The sequence below is a fragment of the Papilio polytes genome, unplaced genomic scaffold (genome assembly GCF_000836215.1).
Source record: "Papilio polytes unplaced genomic scaffold, Ppol_1.0 DF824303.1, whole genome shotgun sequence".
Classification (NCBI taxonomy): Eukaryota; Metazoa; Arthropoda; class Insecta; order Lepidoptera; family Papilionidae; genus Papilio; species Papilio polytes.
In genome coordinates, this window is record NW_013524901.1 from 2,922,889 (window position 1) to 2,935,363 (window position 12,475).

Genomic DNA, 12,475 nt, shown 5'->3' on the forward strand with positions numbered 1-12,475 from the left:
ACAAATTTCATCCAGATCGCAATGACTGTGCTTTAGCATATTCTGGAAGAACACACACACTTTTGTTTTTTTCAATTCTACACGGACGGAGTCGCGGGCGAAAGCTAGTATGTAATAAATTGAAAGAAAGGAATTCGTAATGGAAGGTTCTGATCACCGCGGCTAGAACAAGGTCTTCCATAAAAGCCTTTTATATGTAATTACAACCGAACATATCAAGTTTACGTATAGATAACCGATTTACATATCGGCATTTTAAATATATGCCGTTCTAAATTAGATGATCTTTAACGCTTTTAACTTACCGCTTGTAATATTTGAAGGTTGTAACGAAATCTGAAGTAATTTCTTATCTAGTAATATTAAAACATTACTTGCATATTTATGCAATTAATTAAAACATATAAATAAAATGGTAAATAAAGCTGATGGATTGAAGCTTATTTTAGCGGTCAACCGCGTATCGGTCAAGGTCAATGCGATTTTGTTTTAATGAATTTACACTTTGGTTTAATTTTAGCAGATTTTTGTTTATTTACTAATATTTTTTGTACCAACTAAGCTCTGGGCTTGACAGGATATGGATTACGAAGATAATTCAATGAGATTCGAAACTTTGACCATGTAATGGGCAATCCGAACTCCTAACCAACTATTGGGGCTTCTTTGTTTGATTTCTTGGTAAAAAAATGCAGTTGATAATATCAAGATTTTCTCTTTTAGTACTGTGTAGACTTTCTTATGTTTGCCTTATAGATTCATTTTCATGTAATTATAATAATTTTACTCTCTTCTATTAAATAAGTTGTTTCTAATGATCGGTGGTATGTTTGATGGATCGGTTAATTTAAATGTCACTACTTATAGGAAATTTCCTCGTGACTGAAAGTAAATAACATACTAAGTGTTAAATATGTAATTGTGCGGATACGTAGTTACTTTAGTTGAAAAACTTGTGGAATTAGCTACTGGTACCTAAGTATCGTAAGTAGACGCAATTATTAAGTTACATTATTCCATGGACGATGTCTATGAAAGATAATTTAGAGTGTTTGTATTTTTTTTTATAGAAAGCTGTAAATATTGTAAAGTTGACTCTAGTTGACTAGTTTTGAGCTTTTTTAAAGAGAAGCAAGTCGTTTCACGATAAATGTATAAGATTCTTTGTAAGCTATAAAATCTTGTTTAGCAGCCTGTCTTCGTTTCACATCATAGTAGACAACTGGCGACAAGGCTATAATTTTGCATAACACGATTTAAAACTAAGACCTTTATTTTTAAACGTAACCAGTAGTTGAGAAATGATTTTATCTTTTATATCAGAGTGAATTTGCATTCGATCCGTGACATCGCGAGCGCGTGCGCAGTTTTTAATCCAAATTTGTAATCGGCTTGTTTCTTACATTTTCGTCAAATAAATCTTTCGCCATTTAAATGTTCGTATAACGCTTACTGTTCATGATCTGTATAACGGTTAAGTGTGAAGAAACAAAATAAATATTGCAATACAAAGGTTAAAAAACCTTGAAGGTCTTTAAATTTTGTTATTATTTAAGTTTCGTTTGTCTCAAAATTATACAAATATAGATTGATATTGCATAGGGTCAACGTACCTATTTGTTATTTTTTGCTTGTTTACTGTACCGTTTTTGTCATTGAGGCAGTAATTTTTTTTTCTTATCGAATTTCGTTGCATTTATGTCTCAGCGTCACAAAAATAGACTTGTATCAGGAAGCTCACAACTCCTTTTTAGGATTCTACAACTTTAGCGATTTATAATGAAAGCATAATTTAAGCAATGTTTAATATCTAATTTAAGATCAATGTTGAAAAAAAGATGTACGAATGTTTTATATATTTTATTGAATAAAAAACTATAATGTATAATAATGTTACTCAGTGTTTTGTTTTGAATAAACTAAAAATTAAAGAATCGATTTTGAAAACTATTCACCAATGAAATTGACTTGGTTTTTCCTCTCATTCCAGCTTTGGGTAGAGACCCGAAAATGCTGACAAGGAACCAAAGAAACGACGTCAATACTATAGCAATGACCTATTACGAACATTTGTAAAATTTGTAAACCAATGTTGTTGGTATCGAGACGACAATTGGGTAATTTGTTATCTTACTACTTTACGTACTCTTGACAATGTCTTCGATCATTAATGTTTTCTTTTATGGTAAAAACAAGTAAATTGGATATCTTTGTACTCGACTACCATAAATGAGTTGAATAAGATACGTAACAGAGAATTTCAATTAGTGACGTCATTAATCACAAATTCTTATCGGAGTTTAAGGATTAAATTTAAAGTTTAAAGGGTCATCTTAAGATCGAAATAATTTCATCAGAAATGCTTTTGTCAATTTTAATGTTTTTGGATTGATTGTCTAGGCTACGTAATTTAAATAGTTTGGGGTGTTTATAGCCTTACGAAGGATGTAAAAACCTTTGTGGGTGCTTCAAACTCCTCCTATATTACACACTTTATTAAAATACAGAAAGAAATTAGGACATATTTTTTTTGCAGTATAGCGCTGATTTTTATATTTCTTGTCAGTCTATAGAGTTATACGAAACCACAAATTTTCTACACTCTTCAGTAAGAAGTTAGGAAGCATAATAATTGTTGTTATAGACACCAAAAATGCAATTTGAAGTCTTACAATATGTTCAAAGTTTCTTTAATAATTCATAATAAAATATTACATGTCTGTATTTTTTTTACTCTTAGATGTACATGTATTGTTATTATGTTTCAGCACAGTTTCTAAACTCATTATTCAAAGGCACGTTTATTCGCCTCCTAATAATATTATCTCTACGGTACTAAATTTACTTTTATAATTATGTCTGAATTAACTTGGTAATAAAATAAATTTCATTCAACACACTGATTATTAAATATTAACAACCTGTACTTATCTTTTTAAGTATAATTTTTATTTAAATATATTTATGGAACGAAGTGGCAGACACGTTTTTACTTTTAGTAAATTAAAAAAGAAACAATTCATAGTGTTTATGATCACTGAAGTAACTTAATCTATGGCTACTTATATTAAAAAAAACAGCATTGTTAAAGCTGTCTATGAATAATTGTGGGCGGTATAGGATACCGTTACTACATATTCGAAGGTATAAACGATCAAGCATTAAATGGGAGGACAAAATTTGACAGCTATTATGTATTGTCATGACATTATCATACAATAAGCCTCCGGAACGAGCACACTTAAGGTGCAATACTAATCAAATAAAAAATTGTTTTGGCAGTATAATAGTCGCATAGAAATATTAAATAAGCACTCACAAACTCATCCATGAATTCTGACTAATCTAACTCATACTGAAAATTGAAATGCGAAAGTTTAGATATATGGTTGTTTGTTACTATGTATCAAAACAGTTTGACGGATCTCTGTGATATTTGACACCGATATAGAACATAGTCTAGAATAACGCATGTACTTATTTTTTTTTTATTACACGCATTTGTAGGCAAAAACTATTGTAGATAAAGCAAAAGTGAGGTGTTCTCACGAACGTGTGCGAATGGTCTTATTAAAAGCACAAACCGTGACATTAAATTGAAATTCACGTTTATTTCTTATTTTGTACATACTATAAATAATATTTTTTCTACAATATGTTGACAATTCTCTTATTTAGTAGAGTTAAATGATTGTTTTATTTGTCCTCTAAAGTTGTCTTCATTTCTTAGATGGATGGATGGATGTTTCTTCATTGTTTAGATGGATGGATGGATGTTTGTGAACGTTTGTAGCCTAAACGGCTGAACTGATCTCCATGAAATTTGGTATAGGTTTAGACCATAGTCTGGAAGAACACATAGCAAACTTACTTTTGTTTTTTTTTTTGTATTCCACGCGGTCGGGAAAGCTAGTGAGTTATATTTTGATGATCAGTACAACACAGGCTAGATATTCTTTATTCGAATTTAGAATCTCAGTCTTTGATAAATAGCTCATTGAAAGCGATCACGATGGAATTCGACCGTGGCTTTTCTGTTTTAGGACTATGATTGCGACATCGCCATTGAAATGAGGATCAGATAAATTCGTTACAATACGGAGTCTGTAAGACGTCTTATAAAATGCTTGCTTGTTATAGTGCTCATTCAAGCTGAGGTGTTACTGGATTTGTAAGAACTGGTACTAAATATGATCTTAAATGCAGACTTTTATAGTCCAACCGAAAATATATTTTAACTAACTTCTTATAAAACTCATCTTTTATAATTGTCCCGAAGAGGATAAAAATATTTGTTGAATATTTCAATCTAAAACATCGAACTCATCTTACTTCTTTTCTTACTAATATTATAAATTCAAAAGTTTACATGGATGAAAGTTTGTTAGAGTTTGTAGCCTAAACTACTTAACGGATATTTTTTTTAGATGTAGAGAATAGTTTAGAAGAACATAGACTACTTACATTTGCTTTTTTTAATTCCATGCGGACGGTGTCACGGTCGAAAGTAATTATTAAATAAAACTAATTATTATTTAAGGGTGAAGAAGTCAACTCCTAATAATGTACAAGACTTCCTTCCTTTTTGATTAGCAGGTTTAACGTGATATTTATTATGATTGATTATGTATGCGCAGAATAATAATATGCCATTATCTTGCAAATACAACTTAACATTCCATACAACATTAACTACAGACCCACAGAGTTCAGTGTAATTTGCTACCGCTGTTTAAGTGATTTATCGGGTCTTACGAAAAATTTAAGTGAAAATCTTTATTAATTATACTTGTACAGTCAACTGCAGGTCGGCCAATAAGTAAAGAGCACCGCTGATTGATAACACGCGTGGAATGATGAAGGTCAAATTGAAAGGTAAATGCAATTTTAACCATATTCTTTTAAGATTGGAGTCATATTATAAGAAATATGATATTTGCAACATTCTAGTGCAGTTATGTCCTTGTTTTATTTTGTTTACTCAGTGTGTTTATATTTTGACGGTTTTATACATTTTTTGTAACTTATGGTCAAATAATTATTTACCAGCAAGATTCTTATATTACACTAGTTGTTGCTCACGACTTCGCCCGCGTCAAATTTACATTATAATAAAATACGTATTCTATGCAATACGTAGCTTTTTACTAGTGAAAGATTTTTTTAAATCGGCCCAGTTGTTTTTAACTTATTGCAATACATACAAAAATACATTTTTTCCTCTTCATAATATAAGTAAGTATAGATAGATTTTTTTTAATAATAACTAATAATACGATATAGGATCAATACTACATTACATGTAGAAAAATAATTGAAAATTTATCATTTAATGGATAATTTTGATAATAATAATGTATTTTTTGTCACTTTTTCTGTGTTGTTTATTTTGAAAGTATCTCGGTGTGAGTGAGGTCAGTTTGTGCGGCATACTTTACTGTATACGTAATACATCGATTGTTCTATCGGGGGTACGACGGGTTTAGAATACAAAGTTACTTTGAACCCAAATTCGGTTAGATTTGAAGGCATTATTACGTTTTGTTACAGATTTGTTTGTTTTTTTCATGTCTACATATGTTATTTAACTAAATAATATATAACAACTGTTAGTTAAAAAAATCTTAATAAGGGAAGACGGATCCCTGCTGGCGACGCAGTTGTGTTATTGCCAATTTTTACAAGAACACAAGTATTACAACTACTCTACTCAAAATAATAAGATACTCCACGTATTACTTATCTTCTTAAAGTTATACTTGTAGGAGTGGAAAGGTTTTTCTATGTTTATCAAATGACGTAAACAAATGCCTTTGTATTTATAAGATGTGGTTTTCATAGTACTTATTACGTTGTACGATGTGCCGATGCGGTTAAGCAACATTTTGTGCGGTTAATAAATTTATAGTTGACCGCTTTTGGTGCGTTTAGGCGCTTCGTGATTCTAGCATCAGTGTCTCAAATACGTGTATATAAGATTTTAAAACATATACAAATAAATCAAATGTTACAATTAAATATAAAACTTGATAATAGTAGTATGTTTGAGAGTCAAAATCAACAATTTTTTCGAACCTCAACCTTTAATCATAATAAGATTTACTAAAAGTAAGCAAGACAATTAAGGACTTTTGAAGACGTAGTAAATCATTTCACAACGTGTCTTTCATCACAGTTGTGCCTTATTGCTTCAATCAATATTCCAACTTTTGTTATAACTGTGTCTAATCTAAATTTTCAATAAGCGTGAATACATATGGATGTGATAAAATAGTTTTTGATAAATCGTAGACGACCGTGCAGTTATTTCATTACGTTTTGTACACAGTAAATATTAATAGACGTCGCGAATGAATAAGTGTTTATTGCGAATTGCAAACCTTTATCACGTTGCAACAACATTAATTCAAAAAGGTACACGTTGGATTAATAATTGGCTTAACATCTATTGTATAAATATACTGACATTCCGACTCTGTCCGCGTAGAATTAAAAAAACAACAAACAGCATATGTGTTCTTCCACACTATCCTCTACATCTATGCCAAATTTCATTAAGATCTGTTCAGCAGTTTAGGCTACAAACTCAAACATACATCTCTCCATCTATCCAAACTTTCGCATTTACAGTATACTAGCTATTCCCGTGCGGCTCCATCCGCATGAAATAATGAAAATTTTATGTTAATGTTTACATTTGTCAAATTATCAATAGCAGATGTCAAAATGACATTACAAACCTCGGCTATCTTGCTTCCTTGATGTTGGCAACAACTTATGGTCTCTTTCCCACTTTTCACTAACGAAGGAATTATTCAAAAATATGCTGTAGTTGCTAACATCTTAGGCAATAAAGAAGTTTGTGTTTGCGCTTATTATAATAGTATAGATGAATACAATTGATCTAAATTGGTCGACTGTTATTTAATAGAAAGCAAAGTCTATGGATATGGTATGGACTAGGAAGTCATGCTTTCTTTGTCGACCATTAAGTCCAGTGTACGTGTAAATTTATTTGTTTAGTAATCTAGTCTTAAACCAGAAGTTCGTTATTCAACCGTTATTTTAGCTTTGAAGATTTGGATCTTCGCATGCTCTTTGTATACATTTTGATGTGAAGTAATACATGGTTAGTTAGTATTGCATTTTTTTTATGAATGACCTACATCATCCTATTTAAGGACATTTCAGTCGTTAAAATCCAAATTGAAATGCCATCAGAATTCGACGTCCGGGTTGTCAAATTTTTCTTATTCATCTATACTTCCATACTTAATATTATAAAGAGGAAAACTTTTTTGTTTGATTGTACTAAATAGGCTTAAAAACTACTAGGCCGATTTTAAAAATTCTTTCACCGTTAGAAATATTATTTATCTATGAGTAATATAGGCTACATTTTTTCATTTCTTCATTATTATTTCTAAATTTCACGCGGTCGGAGTCGCAGGCAAATGTTAGTTTTTAATATTCTTATAAGCGTTACTATCGAAATTTAATCAAATAATAATTGAAATTGAAATAAATAAATTGAATAAATAATAAAATAAATATTGCTATTTCAAAAATGTTTTCAAGCAGTTGAGATGTTAAGTTTGCCGCGATTGTTTTTTTTGTTCACCGCGTACCTATATTAAAAAGATTTAGATATTTCTTAAACCTTAACAACAATATTACTTGATGTAATTTTATACGATGCTCGATAAAAATGATAATATATCTACACTTATAACTTGAAATATTTAATACATTTAGAATTACGATGTGCGAAATAGGATGAAATGAATCGTTGATAAGATCGAGAGAACAATAGAAGAATGACAGCATTGTGTGAACCAGTAACGCAGAGAAATAGGTATCATAAACGAAAATGCGGCAGTGAAATCATTTTGATTTGTCAATTTATTTCAAAACAGACGAGAGATTGGTGTCGTTACTTGGCGTTAACTTCTCAAATATGAATAAGCTTTGCAAATATCAATACTATTCGAGCAGGCGCACACCATTGACTAAACTATCGCACAGCTGTTAGGCGATCGACGATTGTCGGTTGTTTTGCAGGCAATTCAACTGTTTATTTACACACCTAGAAACCGAGTAGTGTACGCACCTCCATATAAGCTCATAGGAATCAAAGCACGACTTAACAAAATTCGGTAGTCTAGTCAAAGGTGTGGACGCGTTCTTATATGTTTATTCCCTTTCTTTGGAGTTCATATTAAACTGGTTTGGCGGTAGATTTATAAAGATACATATCATATGGTATTTACAAACGGATTCGATAATTAAAAACCCAAACAAAAGAATTAAACGGTAATAAATCCTACACAATTTACAAGGTTGTTTGCTCATCGTCTGAATGCCATGCTCGCTCGCCTATGACTGACCTCGACGGTAAACACTTAGATGGATGAAAAAATGACACAAACAGGTGTAATTTCCTGCGATTGAATATGCTTATTTTACAATTTACATTAACGATAAGGAACAAAAAACTTGTACAAGACAATTAAAAGACACTACCTAATGTTAATTAAAATTTATTCACAGAAATACACAAATCTATACAAATATCTACTACTTTAATATTTAGCAATTACCTTGATTATCAAAACAAAGTTATATAGATTCAGAAATATTATTCAAACACCATTTCAAATAAAATTCAAGATGATACCAAGCTTTCGACATGAGCTTAAATTTATAGTTGCGTGTAAATAATGTAAATCATTACATAAGGGCGAATACCGCTTTCTTTACATGTTCTTAGTGGACAACTGCCGGCACAATTTGAATGAAACTTTCACCAATGTCCCTACAGCTTGGATAAGATAAGCCATACCTTTGCCACATTGTAGAGCATGGAAGCGAATTTTACTTCCCTTTCACATGAGAAATGGGTCACCAGTCAATCTTGTTAAATTATTTTATAGTACAACAGCAACATGCGAACTCTATTTATTATCTAATGCGTCTGCAATCGGCAATTATCTATACAAATCTCTACTAATACTATAAAGAGGAATATTTGCATTGAAGGATCTCCGAAACTACTGAACCGAATTCAAAAATTCTTTCAACATTAACTACGTTACCACTAAATAACATAGGTGTGTTTTTATAACTAAATACGAGAAGTGTATTTCATGACACCCTGAAGAAGCTGGGGCGAAGCAAAATATGACAATGTTTTCTATTTAACTGTCTGTCATATCTTTATCCACCCTTTCCGTATCATTAATTTAAAAAAAAAATTAGTTACGCCATTTTGAAAGCGCGGAATTAAAAAAAGGTAGCCTATAATATGCCTATCCATGTCAGCTACCCTCCAGGGAAGTTCCCGTCGAAATTGGCCTAGCCGTTTCGGAGATTCCCCAAAACAAACGCGGCTTGCGGACAGACAGGAGACACACAGTCCGACAGACAAGAATTTTTAAATTCGATTTTCGTTATCAGCAATGCAAATACATCATCTTCCCGAAATCTGGAATTTTTCTTTTGGTATTACAAACAGACACGCCAATTTTATTATATGTATAGATAAATGCACATACAATTGCAATAAATAAAAAAAATGTTGTTCTTTACGTTTAAAAGTCTGTTTAAAATTAATTTCGTCGTGTAATGCGGTCAGCGATCTTTTGTCTGTTGTTATCCATATACGTTTATCATAATGGAGGTCAGTCCTTAATCTTCTTATCGTGTTACTTACCGAGGCTTGGACAGACGGCTGCGGTAATTTAGCACGTTTAAGTCACAGTAGCGACTCACGGACAATCTTTAGACCTCATTATTAACGACAGTCGACTGTTGTGTGCCATTTAAGATGCTAAAAGATGATTAATCTCATTTAAAACCGCTAACCACTATTCAGCGGTAACACGAACTACAATAATTTCATCCAAAATTAAAAGCTTTAAAATATTCAATATTGTTTTTTATGCTAAGTTTCTGAAGATTCCATTTGCTTTATTATTACTCAGCGATTATTAAGAGTTAGGTTAACCTATGTTTGACGTAAAACTCAAGTTACGTAGTTTGAACGAATGAAACTTTAAAACGTTGCGAAACCGGCTATTAATTGGCTACTTCAATGAAGGTATACTGTCAACAAAAGCATAACATGCAGTTCAATAACATTGTGCTAAAAAGAAGTATGCCCTTCAAATTACTTACTTAAATGTCAAGTTTCCGTAAACAGTAATATCTATTCTTTATGAAACCAGATAACAATGATATAATTGGTTTAAACAGCTTTCATAAAACAATCTTATTCAGGTTTGGACAACCAACGGAATTATTAAATTGATATAATTTCTTACGATTTACTTGAAACAAAGTGAATTCTTTTGTTTTTAATATTAGTAAAGCGTAAAAATACAATAATATTATTATGTTCTGTATAATACGTTTCTTCACTTTATCATGTTGTATCGGTATTTTAAAGAATTCACTTGCGACATAATTGATGTATAGTAATAATAATTTAATATTTTGCAATCGATGTTGCCATAAACGAACATTTAGTGTAAGTCCATAAGCAATTTATGTCCACAAATATTTTTGCGAAAACTATCCACTTCACATTTTCTTACAATCGAAAATTGCGAAACTTCGAGTATCTGCACTTATTCCTATTACATTTAAAATTCTTTTAATCCTTACGCGAAAAAATATTTCAAACCAATCGTACAAAGTATCTTAAGTACGATTTTCTCTACAAATATATATCGTGGCACGTGAATAATTTTAATAAGAGACCTTTGCCCGGTAAAATAAGCAGCGAAATACTATTGCAGTAATGTTATTTAATAACAGTTTTGGAGTTGTAATTCATATTGATTTATTTGCCAATCTTCTACTGAACGATGGTATTGTGAGAAAAAAATGTTTTATGGTTATCACGAGATGATATACCATTAAAAGAAATAATTATCAAGGTTTAACATCGCCTATTAGAGTATAAATCTTATCTTACTAATATTATAAATGCGAAAGTTTTGATGGATGGATGTTTGTTAGAGTTTGTAGCCCTAAACGGTTGAACGGATCTCGATGAAATTTATCATAGCTGTAGAGCGTAGTTTGGAAGAACATATAGGCTAGTAACTTTTGTTTTTGTTCAACGCGGACGGAGTCGCGGGCGAAAGCTAGTAAATGTATCTATTTAAATCTTTCCTCGTCGGATTCCTTAATCGTTGAACGCTTTATTCTTATACTATATAATAGTAAGTTAATTTGAGAAGACCCGTGTGTGTTTGTTCTCAAAGAAATGTTATTCGTTTTATAGGTAAATTTTTTGCTCGCACTATGCTTCATTTTTTAACTTCGTATGGTAACCCGGAATGGGTACAGCTTGTATAGCTACAGTGCGTAGGCTTACAGACTAAGTATACGTTATCCAGAAGAGGTGAACCGCTTAAGGCAGATTATAATGATGTATGTAGCGTTAATTGTATAGAGTGCCGCCTACTGTACTAAATAGTACGGTATTATTATGTCAGACGCTCTACTTCCTGAGAGTTTGAACATAAATAAGGATTAAAATTGCGGATTATACATAATGAAAATAATCAGAACAATCGTAACAAAATGTTTAAATGCAATTATTCTCTGCTTAAATGTTATTTTGAAAACTTAAGACGACTTTTTCTGTAGATACATTAAAATGATGATTTTCCTAAGATACTTAATCTGTTATTAAGAGCACGCTCACACCTGTAATTAAACTATCGCATAACTGTTTAGTCGCGCTTTGATTTTTAGAGTTTTTATAGAGGTGCACACACTACTCGATTTTTAGTTGTGCAATTAAAAAGTTGAATTAGCAGCGAAACAATCGAACATCGCACAATAGTTGTGCGATAGTTTGATCATAGGAGTGCGTCCGCTCTAACTCCGCAGATTTATCTGTTGATCGATTTTGAACACTGAGTTATTAATTAGTACCGACCACATTTAATATTTGTTTACAAATTGACTTTCGATATTTTCTTAGTGTCCTTACAGACGATAATGTACCTTTTTACCTCAAAACTGATATATCCTTATTTGGAGAAACACATGTACTTATAACACTTTAAAAATGTTGATTTTGTGAATGATGTTATTTTTAACAGCATGTCGTCATTTTATTTATTTAAATTCAAGAGTTGGTACAAAATGACAAAAACATTTGTAAAATCCTTTTTATAAACTCGTAACAGATTTCTCAAGGACACAGTACCCAAGTTAGTATTAAAATAATATTTGTAAAGCATAAATAAGAAGCGACCGTTCCCATAGACATTCGCAATAGCGCATGCGTTGCCTACCCTTAATCGACAGAGGAAGAGACGCACATAAAGAGGATATTTCCTCTTCCTATGCGTCTCCTCCACCGTAAAATCCACACTCCCTTTCTATCGTATTCTTATAAGAAAAAGGGTGAGAAGGAAAAGGGACTAAAGTTGGGACTCTAAGTACGGAAGACGGC